We start from the raw sequence: 7,010 nt of genomic DNA on the forward strand, positions 1-7,010 counted from the left end.
TTGTAAAGTACACAATCCTTGTGTGGCGATCCGATCAGAGGCACATATATGTATTTTTAAATTTTTTTATGTAGGAGGGACACTAACCAAGGGCAACAAAAATCCAATAAAAAAAAAGCCCACTGAGATGCCAGTCCCATAAAAGGGTCCAAAGCGGTAGTCAAAAATTGAAGGATAAGTGTCTTGAAACTTCCCTCTTGAAGGAATTCAAGTCATAGAAAGGTGGAAATAGAGAAGCAGGCAGGGAGTTCCAGAGTTTACCAGAGAAAGGGGTGAATGACTGAGAATAATGGTTAACTCTTGCATTAGAGAGGTGGACAGAATAGGGATGAGAGAAAGGAGAGTCTTGTGCATCGAGGCCGCGGAAAGATGGGAGGCATACAGTTAATAAGATCAGAAGAACAGTTAGCATGAAAATAGCGGTAGAAGACAGCTAGAGATGCAACATTACGGCGATGAGAGAGAGGCTGAAGACAGTCAGTTAGAAGAGAGGAGTTGATGAGACGAAAAGTTTTTGATTCCACCCTGTCTAGAAGAGCGGTATGAGTGGAATCCCCCCCCAACACATGTGAAGCATACTCCATACATGGACGGATAAAGCCCTTGTACAGAGTTAGCAGCTGGTGGGGTGGAGGTTTGAGAAAAGCTGGCGGAGACGTCTCATAATGCCTAACTTCATAGAAGCTGTTGTAGCTAGAGATGAGATGGGAGGTTTCTATTTCAAATCATAAGTAAAGGATGTTCAGTGTGGAAGAGGGGGGACAGATGAGTGTCATTGAAGAAGATGGGATAGTTGTCTGGAAGGTTGTGTCGAGTTGATAGATGGAAGAATTGAGTTTTTGAGGCAGTGAACAATACCAAGTTTGCTCTGCCCCAATCAGAAATTTTAGAAAGAACTTCATGTTTTCTTTTATGGAGGAGGAATCGTATTTCCAGGTTTCCTTCACACAAATTTATCAAAATGGAGTTGGCCTTCAAAAGGCACCAACTCAGTCAGCAATGGCGACGACAACAACAAAAACAACAACAACTAGCCTACAACTTTGCTATCCTCCACGACCTAGAGCAATTGGTGCAACACTCTACTCGTATTCCTGACCGTTTTGGAGATACGCCCAACATTCTTGACCTTTTCCTGACCTCTAATTCTTCTGCTTATGCTGTCACCCTTTCTTCTCCGTTGGACTCCTCCGATCACAATCTCATATCTGTATCTTGTCCTATCGCTCCAATCCCTCCTCAGGATCCCCCTAAGCGAAGGTGCCTCTGGCGTTTTGCCTCTGCTAGTTGGTGGGGACCTGAGGAGGTATTTTACTGATTTTCCTTGGAATGACTACTGCTTCCGTGTCAGAGACCCGTCTTTGTGTGCTGAGCGAATAACAGAGATGATAGTGTCTGGCATGGAGGCGTACATTCCTCACTCTTTTTCTCGTCCTAAACCTTCTAAACCTTGGTTTAACACAGCTTGTTCTCGTGCTATACATGATAGAGAGGTGGCCCACAAAAGGTACTTAAGCCTTCCATCACCAGAATCTCATGCACTTTATATTTCTGCCCGGAACCATGCCAAGTCTGTTCTCCAACTAGCCAAAAACTCCTTCATTAACAGAAAGTGTCAAAATCTTTCAAGATCTAACTCCCCTCGTGACTTCTGGCATCAAGCCAAAAATATCTCAAATAACTTTTCTTCTTCTTCTTTCCCTCCTTTATTTCAACCAGATGGCACCATTGCTATCACATCTATTTCTAAAGCTGAACTCTTCGCTCACACCTTTGCTAAAAACCCTACCTTGGACGATTCTGGGCTTGTTCCTCCCTCTCCTCCACCCTCTGACTACTTCATGCGACGTATTAAAATTCTTCGCAATGATGTTTACCATGCCCTCGCTGGCCTAAACCCTCGGAAGGCTTATGGACCTGATGGGATCCCTCCTATTGTTCTCCGAAACTGTGCCTCCGTGCTTGCACCTTGCCTAGTCAAAGTCTTTCAGCTCTGTCTGTCAACATCTCCCTTTCCTTCTTGCTGGAAGTTTGCCTACATTCAACCTGTACCTAAGAAGAGTGACCGTTCTAATCCCTCAAACTACCGTCCTATTGCTTTAATTTCCTGCCTATCTAAAGTTTTTCTATCTATCCTCAACAGGAAGATTCTTAAATATCTATCACTTCACAACTTTCTATCTGATCGCCAGTATGGGTTCCGTCAAGGCCGCTTTACTGGTGATCTTCTGGCTTTCCTTACTGAGTCTTGGTCTTCCTCTTTTAGAGATTTTGGTGAAACTTTTGCTGTTGCCTTGGACATATCAAAAGCTTTTCATAGAGTCTGGCACAAAGCTTTGATTTCCAAACTACCATCCTACGGCTTCTATCCTTCTCTCTGTAACTTCATCTCAAGTTTCCTTTCTGACCGTTCTATTGCTGCTGTGGTAGACGGTCACTGTTTTTCTCCTAAATCTATTAACAGTGGTGTTCTTCAGGGTTCTGTCCTGTCACCCACTCTCTTCTTATTATTCATTAATGATCTTCTAAACGAAACTTCTTGTCCTATCCACTCCTACGCTGATGATACCACCCTGCACTTTTCCACGTCTTTTCATAGACGTCCAACCCTTCAGGAGGTAAACATTTCACGCAGGGAAGCCACAGAACGCTTGACTTCTGATTTTTCTAAAATTTCTGATTGGGGCAGAGCAAACTTGGTATTGTTCAATGCCTCAAAAACTCAATTCCTTAATCTATCAACTCGACACAACCTTCCAGACGACTATCCCCTCTTCTTCAATGACACTCAACTGTCCCCCTCTTCTACACTGAACATCCTCGGTCTGTCCTTTACTTATAATCTGAAATGGAAACTTCACATCTCATCTCTAGCTAAAACAGCTTCTATAAAGTTAGACGTTCTGAGACGTCTCCGCCAGTTTTTCTCACCCCTCCAGCTGCTAACTCTGTACAAGGGCCTTATCCGTCCAGGTATGGAGTATGCTTCACATGTCTGGGGGGTTCCACTCATACTGCTCTTCTAGACACGGTGGAATCAAAAGCTTTTCGTCTCATCAATTCCTCTCCTCTAGCTGTCCTCTACCGTTATTTTCATGCTAACTGCTCTTCTGATCTTGCTAACTGCATGCCTCCCCTCCTCCCGCGGCCTCGCTGCACAAGACTTTTTTCTTTCTCTCACCCCTATTCTGTCCACCTCTCTAATGCAAGAGTTAACCAGTATTCTCAATCATTCATCCCTTTCTCTGGTAAACTCTGGAACTCCCTGCCTGCTTCTGTATTTCCACCTTCCTATGCCTTGAATTCCTTCAAGAGGGAGGCTTCAAGACACTTATTCATCAATTTTTGACTACTGCTTTGATCCTTTTATGGGACTGGCATTTTAGTGGGCATTTTTTTTTATTGAATTTTTGTTGCCCTTGGCCAGTGTCCTTCTTACATAAAAAAACAAAAACAAAAAAACCTAAGTCATATCATCTGCGACCTCCTGACGGCGATGTCTTACATAAATACAAAGGTGCAGCTAATCGTGGGACGGTGACACTAGACGCAACATATTGCTTACTTAACTTTCTTCACTGGCCACTGACTCGGTTGGCTGCAGGAAGACCATGTCCATGCCTGACAGATGTACTGAGTCTTAAGAATGATCGGTATACTTATGCTTCATAGTACTGATAAATATAATTATTTTAACGTAATCGTCATTAAGAGAAGCGTAAAATTTGTTTAAGACTCATAACTCGTCCATGACTATTTTGAACATCTACACTCATCTGTACGTCCTTTATTTGCTTCACTTCCTCCTCATCATCCTGTCTCATCCTCGCCATTCCCTCCCTGGTACCTCGAATTTTGTATCACATAAGCATATGCTGCGGGGGCCTGCACGCTGATCAACATTAACATCAGTGGAGGGATGGACATAGAGAAAAGTAGGAATGGGAATAGTGGACGGGGACTCAGCTGTACTGCTGGTGTTTGCCTGTCTTATATGCCACCTTTCAGCGGTGTGGCCCGCAAAGCATTGCCCTCTTACTCTTTCACCTTAAAGCAGCCTCCTCCTAAGTTTCAGAGCGTCACTGCACATAACTACGTAGAATACATTGCTATACCATGAGACTGGAAAATGTACGGCAGTCAGCGGAGCATCTCATCCCCCCCCCTGCTTCGTCATCACTGGATGTCCTACCGAATCAAGTTTCGAGTCAAGAATTTGAGAGTGAATGAGCATTTGATCACTGTGGTTTAAATTACCCTGAAGCTGTAACTTAACGACAGGAGTGTGCAAGGTGTAGAAAGTGCTTATGGATCCTGGAAACTTTCGGGTTAGTTTATACATACGTACAGTCAGCACCAAAGAATTACTCTTTGAATCCGGTGTGCGCTGACGTGGTACCACTGTACTCCGTGTCCGTAGCGTTAAGTTACTATAGCAGTCTGTAGAATATCTTATAGTGCCGCTTAAGATTTTCATTTACTATATCATAAGAACAGTAATGATAAAAAGTCACTTCCTCAGTCCATCTGGTTTGGTTTTAGCTTGATGTGGCTGGACCTGCTGGTGGGATGGCTGCCTTGTGGCTGCCCATCAACACGGTTAGCGTTCGTAGACATTTTGGTGTCGTACATCACTTCTACCCGCTATACAGCAAGTTATTAGTATTTTCAAGGGTATTTTTATTATTCTACTGATTGATTCCAATGACAAGGATTCTGGGGAGATTAGTGAACACACACACACACACACACACACACACACACACACACACACACACACACACACACACACACACACACACACACACACACACACACACACACACACACACACACACACACACACACACACACACACACACACACACTTGATAAATAGAGTCCTAGATGTTTAAAAAAATGGTCCATGACACGTTAAGTCAACGAGAGTAATCATGACCTGAGAGAGAGAGAGAGAGAGAGAGAGAGAGAGAGAGAGAGAGAGAGAGAGAGAGAGAGAGAGAGAGAGAGAGAGAGAGAGAGAGAGAGACGGTCACGATTGAGTGAGTAGCGGCTCTTAAATCAATGTGCTCAGTCACTTCAAATAACAATTAAATGATTGAACAAAAAAAATTATGAAAGAGAGAGTGATGATTAAAACTTATTGAATATCAGTGTGAAATGTAAATCTCATAAATAGCAAATCAAATAAATATATGATTATGCATCCTTTTTTCTGGGAAGTTTTTAGCGGGTGAGGTAACACTTGTGGGCGGCGCGTGAGTCAGCAGTGGCCGGTGTGACACACGCCGGCGGGAGGAAGCTGCAGAGGCCTTCATTGGAATGTGTGGCGCGGCCTGGCAGAAGTTGCGGGGTGAGAGAGAGAGAGAGAGAGAGAGAGAGAGAGAGAGAGAGAGAGAGAGAGAGAGAGAGAGAGAGAGAGAGAGAGAGAGAGAGAGAGAGAATGACTGACTGAAAGAGAAACACAGACAGAAAATAAGAGTAATATAGATCCACAGACAACCAATCGTATTACTTGTTAGCTAAGTAAGAAGTGTTTCTCAGTAACAGTATCATCATGCTGAGTGTTTTCAATGTCACTGGAAAGATAACTGGGGAGATGCTTAAGTACTTGATGTGTGTTCCCATTAGTTAGTAATAAGAGTAAGTGCCGACACTCATGTAATTTGACTGAAGAAATCGGTGGGGATTCAGATGCCTGTCTACACCATTATGATGTAATCAGAACACACGCGGTGACAGGCACCTGGCTGCGCCCGCCCGTCGCCACACTTCCCGTGGGTCGCCAAGTCACAGTCTTTACTTTCTAAACAGCTCTTGGTAGGTTCGATAATTCTATTTGGAACATAACATACTGTGGGTTTCACTGACCTCTCTCTCTGAAGGTTGCCATTTCAGATACCTCGGACACGAGCAGTGCTGACAGGCTAAGCAAAGCAAGCCACAACCCCATGGATGCAGAGTTATGTGAAATTCTTGTCTCGATCGATAGCCACTGATTTGATCAATAGTTTGTACGATGGTATCCATGATTCTTCACAGATACACTCTAACTTTTTCGGCTATTATGTTTCGTATTTCAAAGCAGATCAGAACATAGTTTTTGGAAACGTTAATTTCTGTTCTTCTGCATTTATTGTGTGTGTGTGTGTGTATATATATATATATATATATATATATATATATATATATATATATATATATATATATATATATATATATATATATATATATATATATATATATATATATATATATATATATATATATATATATATATATATATATATATATATATATATATATATATATATATATATATATATATATATATATATATATATATATATATATATATATATATATATATAAACTACCTTGAGCAAAGACCATGCGAGTAAAAACGTGAATGATTGCTACTCAGAACAGAACATGACTTTATAGTGATCCACCGTTGTTATGGAGAAGAGCAGGATGTCACCGAATTAATTGTGAAGTGAGCTTTCAGTCGCTGTATCCCGGTTTATCGTAGCTTATTTCAAGTTTCGCTGGTTTAATGTGTGTGGTAGCCACACCAAAATTCATGAAATGAAGAAAGTGCCATAATAAAAGACCAATTGAATATCCTCATGAAAGATCATGGTCTTTTTCATTGTCATTCCGTGAAAACCAAACCTTATTTGTCTAGACATTTTGTGTTGCACGCTGGACAGCAAGCCACACATGTGTTGCCAGAGGATTCTCTCTCCTTGAGACGGTCTAGGAGAGGAGTGAGGTCACACAGCACATTACACCTGGACACTTGCATTTGTCTTGCAGCTTGAATAATATGTTGCTCGCTCCTCGAACGCTTACATCACTGGCTGGCAAAGTAACACAGCTCTCTGTTTTCTGTTCTCCCTGTTTAGCTAATATGTTACGGCTGCTTTCTCTGTTGCACGTCAGCTAAAGGTTTCTTTGTGATTCACCTACAATACTTACTATTTGCAATGTATCATTTAGTGGGATTA

Source organism: Scylla paramamosain, chromosome 1, assembly GCF_035594125.1.
Source record: "Scylla paramamosain isolate STU-SP2022 chromosome 1, ASM3559412v1, whole genome shotgun sequence".
In the NCBI taxonomy this organism is placed as follows: Eukaryota; Metazoa; Arthropoda; class Malacostraca; order Decapoda; family Portunidae; genus Scylla; species Scylla paramamosain.